The sequence below is a fragment of the Myotis brandtii genome, unplaced genomic scaffold, assembly GCF_000412655.1.
Source record: "Myotis brandtii unplaced genomic scaffold, ASM41265v1 scaffold32, whole genome shotgun sequence".
Taxonomy (NCBI): Eukaryota; Metazoa; Chordata; class Mammalia; order Chiroptera; family Vespertilionidae; genus Myotis; species Myotis brandtii.
Window position 1 is genome coordinate 2,407,707 of NW_005362269.1, and position 9,328 is coordinate 2,417,034.

Consider the following 9,328-nt stretch of genomic DNA (forward strand, 5'->3'; position numbering starts at 1 on the left):
CTCTCTCTCTCTCTTCCTCTCTGAAATCAATAAAAAAATATATTTAAAAAGAAAAGGACCCACAATCTTGGAGGATGAGTTGTTTTCCAAATGTTGGGTCCTGCCCTGCGCCACATCACCAGTCCCAGGCGATGGGACCTAGGGAAGGGGAGCAGCCGGACTGTTCTTGTTAATGCACAGCCGCACCCCCTGCAGAGCCATGCAGTCCATCTCCGAGGTTCTCTAAGGCACCGCTGGCCAACGAGGCCAGGCGCCCATCCCGCAGAGCTCATGGGGTGCCACAGTAACCTCAGCAAGGTCAGGACACAGGGTCCAGCCCCAACATTCAGCTTCTCAGCTGTGCACACCTCCTTTGCTAATCAAACCAAGGCCTGGTGAAAACGTAAACACCTTCATATAAATGGCCAGTAGTCAATGAAAACTCCCTTCTATGCGTCTCTTGAGTTTGTGATGATGCCTCTGTTCATCTTTTCACAATCCAGCATCCCACTGGGGCCTCATGGCCTGTCTTTCTACCTTATGGCCCAGGCGAGGGAACTGAGGCCCAGGGCGGGAAGGACCTGCCAAGAGCCCCTGGTAGTGAGTGGCGGGGCTGAATGAGGCCCCACGGCCCCACTGCACCACTGGCTGCTCTCCACCTCAGTTTCCCTTGGCGGCCGCTCCCTCCCGGGTGTTCACCTGAATGGGGCCCAGCTGGGCTGTGAACTGGCCGAGGTGCAAGGAGGAAAGGTGGCCCAGGCCAGGAGAGGCAGAGGAGGTGTGTTTCCCTTGGCTGGGTGGTCACCAAATGCAGACACCGCTCCCCCACCCCACCGTGGCCGCCACCTCCTGTTCGGTACATCAAGTCCCTTCCTTTGCCTTTATTTGCTCTGGAGATGGCTGAGAACCCGACCCTGGCTGCCAGCAGGACCTGAGGCTGAGGTCACTTCTCTCTTTGAAAGGACTCTGGGGATGGAAAAGTACAGCCAGCCCCCCAGTTCATCTCCCTCGCACATAAAGGGCTTCCTCCGGGTCTCCCTGGACACCGAAAAGTTGCTGAACGTCAGAACTGGGGGAAATCTCAGAATCAGAGGATTTTGGAGATGGAATGTACAGGTTCAAATCCTGGCTCTGCTACTTAGCAGTTGCATGACCTTCGAAGAGTGACCTTCACTCTCTGGGCCTCAATTCACTTCTCCATCCGTAAAACGGAAGTAATTCACCTACCTTGGAAAACTCCCGGGTGATACACATGAGGGAGTCCATTGCTTAATGTCATCTGGAAGAGCATCTTAAAACCCAAGGATCCCAGAATCTCCATCCCCCTCAAGAATCCAGGGCAGGAATCCCAGCTCTTTGTGGCCCAGGGAGAAAGGCAGTCAGGGTGGAACAAAGGAGACATTGCTCCTCGGGGTCCAGGGGAAACCAGCCCCGCCTCCAGGCTGGCCTCTTAGTTGGGCTGCTGACGCAAAACGAGCATCTCGCTCCCACTGTTTGGCTTGGAAACAAGGCTTCCGAAAACGCACGTTCATGGTAAACAAGCCCAAAGAGAGGAAAACCAGTCGAGAGGCTAAAAAGGAACCCGTGAGCCAGGCCTGCCAGGGAGCTGGGACTTGGAAAGAGAGCCGAGCCACGCCAGAGAGGCGCCACAGCGGCCCGTGAGGCCACACTGGCACTCACAGGCCAGGGAGCCGTACAGCCACTGGAGGCGACGTGAAAGCCGGGAGTCCTGAGATCGAGTCTTGGCGATGTGGCCCAGCAAACTTAGGGAAAGGCTGCTCTATGCTCTGGACCTCACCTACCCACTCATCTGCACAATGAGGAGGTTGTTTAGATCAGTGGTGTTCAGAATTATGGTTGCCAGGGAGCCCTTCCTCTCAGCGACATCTTCTGCTGAAGTCCAACATAGGAAACAGCTAAAACCCTTTTGCATTTGTTGAAACATGTGAATGTATTATTATCTATTCACTAAATCAGCTTGAAATTAGAAAACAAAAGCCAGTAAAAGTGGAGTGGAGACAGGGCCGGAAGCCCTGCACACTCGGATACGCCTGAGGTGCCTTGGAGCGTCTCTGGGTGCCTACGAACACAGTTTGAACACCCTGGGCAAGGTGGTCCCTAACGTTCTTGACTTCTGAGTCAACTCAGGCAGCAGGTTAGGAATATCACCTCTCCCACCTTGCCCTCAACTCCGCTTCCACTCCTAATATTTCTTGCTGGAAGGGAAGAAGGCAGGGAAAATTTTAGGGTGTGATGGCTGCTCAAGCTGAGGATTGAAGAGGTTCTGGGGCAACTCAGAAATAGGCCCGGAGTTTGAGCCTGGAAATCAGGCGTCTACCATGCCACGTTTCACCGTGGTTAGGAGGAGCCCAGGGGTGGAGCTTCAGGCTCTGCTCCTTGGCTCCCCCTAGGGGCCACTGCTGTATCCCTGTGACCACAACTGGAGGGGATGAGAAATAACATCCAAATGTCCAGTCCTAAAGATGGCAAATACGTGGCATATATGCCTCCACCTGCTCCTCCTGTGCATGTGGCAGACATTACTAATCAATGATATGCCCTTTCCCCCTGAAGTCCAGAGTGGCATCTGAATCCTGAACAGTTCTTCTGGCAGCCACTACCCATGGCTTGTGAATTTCACAAGCCCTGTGATGAAACCTCTTTGTCATGTTTCTGGTTTTAGCAACAGAACCCTTGAGGATCAGAGAGGGAAAACAGCTCACTCCAGGTCATACAGCAAGCGGGTGGCTGAGCTAAACTTCCAGATGTTAACCTTGTTTGGTTTTGTTTCTTTTTTCATCTGGTCAGTCTGGAATCCTGATGCCACAACTAACACAAGATGATTCAGAGGGATCTGATGAGGGAGGTTAATACCAAGCTTCTGAAAGGACCCAGGTCCAGAGAGAGTTTGTATCCCATCCATATTGCCCCTCCAGGCTCCAGGCTCTATGGCTTGAAGAGTGAGAGCAGAGTTAAATTCCTGTCTAAGACACCTCCTCCTGGGTGAAGACTCCAGGCTCTATGGCTTGAAGAGTGAGAGCAGTTAAATTCCTGTCTAAGACACCTCCTCCTGGGTGAAGAGGAGGCTGCTTTTCTAAATAATTGTGTCAAGTCACTGCTTGCTGACTCTGGCCCTGCTCAGCCCGGCCATCCCTGATTCAGGACTGGGGTTGGGAGTCAGGCTCTGTGATGTAGAGAAAAGGTAACTTCCTGAATCCCCCTGGTCAGTGAAAGCTCAGCAGCTCCAGCCTCTCTCCTTCCCTCCTTTAAAGACAGAGGCTGGGGAGGGAGTCAGCAGGAAGCAAAGAGCAGCTGCCAATTAGCCACATCGCCAGGCTGCCCCAGTGACAACGCCGTGGGGGCTGGGATAGGCCATGGCAGGCTAGCAAAGGAGAGGAGATACTGCTCATTATCCATGGGGCTTGTTGCCTAGAGGGAGGTGTGTAGACGTGATAACACTGATCAGATGAAAAACAGAAAAAAAGCAAGGTGAACATCTGGATATTTCCAAACATCTGGAAGGTTGGCTCAGACACTTTGCTGTGTGACCTTGAGTGAGTTATTTCCCTTGCTGAGTCTCAGTTTCTCTACCTGGGAAATATAACAGTGATCTGGTGCTGTATGTATGTATGTAACGTGTCTATCTTCCCATCATGCCCTATAGTTGTGTCTGGCTATATAACAGTGATCTGGTGCTGTATGTATGTATGTATGTAACATGTCTATCTTCCCATCATGCCCTATAGTTGTGTCTGGCTGCGCACATCTGTATGTGGCTGCAAATGGCAGTTGTGTTTGCACGCCTGCCAGCGTGTCTGTGTAGGTTTCCTATGGTCTGGGGACTTGTGTGTGAAGCTGCCCCTGTGTGCCTGTGTGTGTGTCTACCTGACTCAGCGTCTGTCTGTTTCGGCCTGTCCAGGTGAGGGTAGAGTTTGCATATGCATCAGGATATTTACCTGGAACTTGTCTGTGAGTCAAGGTATCAGGGATTTGGGTGCATGACCTCTGGGTCTGCTCATGTATTGACCGGCATTTATTTTTGGCTGTGCCAATAGGTGCCTATTGATGAAATAATGGGTATACTCTGCATCCTTGTGTGTGTGTCCCTGTTTATCTCTGCATACTTAGCTACCTATCTAAATAACACCCCAAAACAAACATTCTCCTATTTATGTCACATCCTCAGCTCCTGCCTTTCTCCCACCATCCTTTCCTATTTATAGCTTGTTTTCAGCAAGAAAAGCTGCTCTTATGAATAGCGGGCCCCAGTCATACTATTGGCTGACAAGTCTCTACAGATGGATAAAGATTTTATCAGGATTGTTATGCAACCCAAGATGCTATGGCCCCTCCTCTGTTGTTTCCTTTTCAACTTTGGGAACAGGGGGTGTTAAAAATGTAGGCCAGCTCTTCCTTCTAATGAAGGCAGCATCTTGGATTTCGTTTTGCAGGACTTCAGAGCAGGAAGGGCTACTAGAGACCATCTAGGCTAGATTTCCCGTTTAACAGATTGAGAAACGGAGGCCAAGGGATGGGAAGGATCTTTCCCAATGTCACTCACTGTGAGTTAGGACCCACCCCTGCTGGTGCCTGGGCCAATGCTCGGTCAGCACTGGAGGATACAATACTCTTGGGAAATACTCAAGAAGAGGCCCAAATCAAAATGAATCTAAATAGTGTATTTTTAATATGACTGTCTGCACTTTTAGTAAAGGGAAGTTATATACAACCCCCAGGATGATGGAGCTGCCACACAAAAAAATAAAAGCTGGGGACGATTTCACCAACCCTTTGGATGCCATAAATCCATCAGTTCTAAAAACCCATGCAGTAGGTGGGGGGGGGTGGGGGGGCACATTTAGCAAGTGCTTCCCTGCGCCGTATCCCGTCTCGCCCACATAATTTCCCTGTCAGGTGGCTGTTGCTACTGCTCTTTAACCGAGGAGGAAACGGGGGCTCAGAAAGGAGAAGTTATTATTAGTTCAAGGTCAAATGGCATCTTCTGGGCAAAGGTGGAACTAAAACTCAGGTCTTCAAGACCGTCTGGGAAGCGTATCACAGCCCCATAGCTGCCCTGGGGTCCTGGGAGAGCAGCAGGGCAGGGCCTCAGCCTGCTTTTGGGGTCGCAGTGGAGTGGGGGACATTCAGACTGAGCCTGATGTACTCTTGAGTGTTCCCAGCATCCCCTCCCAGCCAGCAGGCAGAGACCCTGAAAGAGGTTACCGTGGCAACTCGCATTCCTCCCACAGTGAGTCAGGCAGAGAAGAGCCTTTCAGTGGGTGGGACTTGGAGAAAGTTTCAAAAGTTGATTCCTTCTCCAAGCAACCCCCCTTCCACCCCACCCTCCCTCCCTCCCTCTGCTCCAGGCTTTGTCGATGTGGCAGCTGATGGCTGAGTTAACTCTCTCTTCCCCCAACCATTTCTATTTCAAACTGTTTCATCCTCCTGCAAATATAGATGAGCTCCCAGTCTCCCTCCACTCCACCTCCCACACCATGCCCTCTGGCTATTTTGGAGGCCGTGCGTCCATCTGACAATATTTTCAGGCTGCGAACACCCTCTTGTGCTCTCTCTATTTCTCTCTAACACACACACACACACACACACACACACACACACACACACACTGCTGTCCAGTGTTTTAAGGGGCTTGCAGATGCCTTGAAGCCCATTCACAGGCGACTCTGTGGATCCCAGTGTAAGACCTTCCTTTGAGAGTCTCACAGGATGTCAGGTGCCCCACAGCCCCTCAAGGCCAACCCTTACTTTACAGACAGGGACACTAAGTCCAGAGGAGTCACTTACCCACGACCACACACAGAATGTGTGCCTAACGTCTGCCATTCTGCTTCCGATGAGCTTCTCACGCTACCATCAGCACTTGGGGTGTATAAACACTCAGCCCTAGAGTGTGGCTGATGAGAACATTGTCTCTTTGTGTTCTGTGCAGAATACTGTCCTCTCCGGGGGAAATGTGTGCCTCTCTGTGCGCTTCTGGGCAGACTGGGCTTCCTGGAAGACCTGCCTCAGGCCAGGGCCCCTTTTCTCTCGGTGCCCCCAGGACTCAGGAAGCCCACCCCTCAACCAGCCAGCGGGGCCAGACCTAACACCCTGAAGGCGAAGCACTGGTCCTCTGTAGGGTTTGGACTTCTCAAAGCCGGGAGGTGTGGAAAGACTGCCCTGGAACCTTCTTGGTCTTGCCTTTTCCCTTTCCCTTTCTCAGCACATCCCCCCACCCCCCACCCCCTCACCCACACACACACCCAGCAGCCTACCTTAGGCCCAGCACCCTGGCTGGACCATATCAGATGCCTGAGTCTTCAGATCTAGACTCTCTAAGCGCCACTGCTAGTGGTTGTCTGTGTTTACACCCCAGGAGCCCAGGGTGGGAGCAATGCCCAGCCCAAGACACGGGGCCTCTGGAATCAGTGTCTGTGTCTGGGGGTAGGGATGTGGATAAGGGAGAATTCAAGGAAACGGGAGCCTTCCGGAAGGTGCTAATTAAAGGTAATCCCCCCCCCCCCTCCCTTAGCCTTCTGGAGATTAGTTTATTGTTCATGCAAAGTCCCTTTTAGAAAACAGAGCCGCTGACCAAGACCCAAGTCTTCCCCTGGAACGGGGAGCCGGGCAGACCCTGGCTGCCGGCCGGTCCCCTCTGCAGCTGCGCCCAGATCAGATTCCCAGGGAAGGAGGCGGCTGCCACATTTGCAAAGGGAGCAAAGGGGACAGGCAGGCAGCCTCTCAAACCAGAGCCACACAGAGTGGCGACCCCCTCCAGGACACAGTGAGATTATTTCCTGCAAACCTGGAAGTTACACTGATTGCACCTGAAAAGCAACAGGCTTTTCAGGGAGTCCGTGTAGCCCCTGCCCTCAGGGAAGCCCAAAGGAGATGCGCACCCCCTTCTCTGACCCAGATCCCTAGCACAGCTTCCCCTCCCTGTGCAGGCACTGGAGGGGTGAACGGGGTGTCGGATGTAGAAGGGAGAGGCAGGACAGGGTCGTGCATACCTCAGTGGCAGGCAGGCAGGCAGCAGGCTGAGTGTGCTCCGGCAGTCTGAAGGTCTGCGGGAATGTGGAGGGGTTTAGAGCGGGGCAACAGGAAACCACTCAGAGCTCGGGGCTGGGGAGGTCCCTCCCCCTCCTCTGTCTCCTCCTTCCCCCGCCCCTACCCCCACCCCCAGCCAAAGCTGTCTCTGTCTCCCATTTCTCTCTTCCTCTCCTTGTGGTGGGCTGTCCTGGCCAGACTTCCCAACGCCGCCGCCTGCCTCCTGGGTTCTGGGGCTGCTGCCTAAACGGACTCACCGAGTGCCAGGGCTGGAAGGGCCTCAGGAGTCACCTAGAACAGCCTCCCCGTTGTTCAAAGGGGAACCGAGGCCGGGAGGGGGCAAGGGATTGCCCAAGAGCCCCCAGGGGCAGAGCCAAGGCCAAGTGTCTTGATTTTATGACAACAATCTTCACACGAGCCCAACATCAGGCCATGCCGAGAAGGGCAAAGCAATTTAAAGGCCTTGTGTCTGCGACAAAGGCAAGGCCAAGAGGACTGGCCTCTGTACTGACAAGAGAAGCTGCCACTGGTGGCATCCTCGCTGAGGATTTGGTATATAGTCTAAAAAAAACCCACTGTTAACTCTAGTTACATCACAAATAGACACATGAGAGGTTGGCTTTCTAGTTGGGAGATCTGTGTCATCAGTATAGAACAGATAAGGTGATCGATGGTATTGAAAATAACCAGAGAAGTAACAGTAGCCAAGGTTCTCTGAGGCCTGAATGATCTTCACAGCAACTCTTTGACCTGGATATTGTTATGATGCCCATTTTACTAATAAGGAAACAGAGGCTCAAAGAGGGTAGGTCACTTGCCCAAGACCACCTGGCAGGCTGGTTCCACATTCAGTGTGATTCAGACTGATGCTCCATGAACTTCTCAGTGCTTTCGGTCCTGGTTGGAGGAACAAGAATCACTATCTGGTCCTTGTCCTCCAGAAGCTTTGGGTCTTGCTGAGAGGACATGCCCTGTGGATACATGAGTGGGACAGGCTCTGAGGCGGATCCATGGGGGCTCATGGCAGGGATGCCAGGGAGGAGCGGGCAGAGAAGGCTTCCTGGAAGAGGTGGATGTGGAAGCATGGACTGGGTTTGAATAACATACAAAGGGAGAAGGCGGAGAACATTCTCATAAGCGTCTGCACCACGTGGCCTCCTCGCCTCCTCACTGTCCTCCTTGCTCACTCTACTTCAGTCCCACTAGCTTCCTTTTAGTTCCTCAGCAGCCCCAATGTTACTCCCACCCCAGGATCTTTGCACTTGCTCTCACCTCTAGCAAGAGCATTCTTCCATCTGACTTTCCTGTGCCTCCAGTTTTCTCATCCTTCCAGCCTCTGTCCTGATGTCATCTAAGAGAGGGCCTTCCTGACCACCCAACTTAAATCAGCCTCCTTCCCTCTCTCACTGGCATAGTGCATCACCTGATGCTGTTTTATCTGCTTCCTCGAACTTGTCACGATGAGAAACGCTCCCCATGAGACAGAAGCTCCATGAGAGCAGGGGCTTCACGTGCCTTGCTCACGGCAGTGCTCCGGTGTCCAGAACAGTGGCCGACATAAGGTTGGCTCAAATCAATGAGGGCATTGTCTTCTGATAGGGCTCCAGCCTGGAATCGTGCTGAACGCTGGTCTTCAGAGATCCTCAAACCTACAAAAATTGGATGGAAATTTTGGGCATCTGTGCGTTTTTCTGCAGAGAAAGTCCCTGGCTTTTTCCAGGTCCTCAAAGGGACTAGTCAGAAATCCCAGGAAGGATCTGCTCTGGGTGACCACCAAGGCCCCTCCCTGGTCCAAAGCCAGAGCTGATGATGCTCTGCTTGGCTGTCCACACAGGGTGCTGGCAGATTCCTCAGAGATCTGTTTTGCCATCTGAACAGATGTATATTTTTATAGGATTGGTTGCTATAGCTTCCAGGCATCGTGGGGACTAAAATTAACTGAAACTTTGTGTTTTCTTCATAAACTAAGATAATGATTCTGATGAAAATGAGCCGACAGAACTATTTCTAATGTGTGGCTGGAGTGCCGAGGTGGCCTTTGGTTCAGGAATTGGAAAGCTGGTTGGGGCTAAGCTAAAGCTCCCATCTGGGGACCACTTCCAGGCCCCTGTGGGGACACCTGGGCCGGGATCCCTCAGAGGAAAACGTGGTAGGTTTATATCTCGGGGTCAGAGCACCCCTGGGGGAACAGGAGCCTCTGAAGCATGGGCAACTTTAACCCAGGAAGGGACATGGCGAGTCCTGCCTCTCCTCTTCCTTTTCTCCTCCCTCTTTAGTCCTACCATTTTTACACCCTTTGGCC

The 9,328-nt window shown here is 52.5% G+C and overlaps 1 protein-coding gene across 4 annotated transcripts in view; it reads right to left on the bottom strand.

Annotated features, from left to right (window-relative positions):
• Nucleotides 1–7,096, bottom strand: part of SPARC (secreted protein, acidic, cysteine-rich (osteonectin)) — a 21,085-nt gene extending 13,989 nt beyond the window's left edge. For 3 of the 4 annotated variants that reach the window (XM_005870507.2, XM_005870508.2, XM_005870506.2), the window contains exon 1: nucleotides 6,990–7,096. The gene's annotated coding sequence lies outside the window, so the exon portion shown is untranslated. Of the gene's footprint in view, nucleotides 1–6,254; nucleotides 6,274–6,989 lie in introns of those variants that run through there. The other variant, XM_014543126.1, reaches the window with a different exon arrangement.
• Between the last annotated feature and the right edge of the window lie 2,232 nt (nucleotides 7,097–9,328).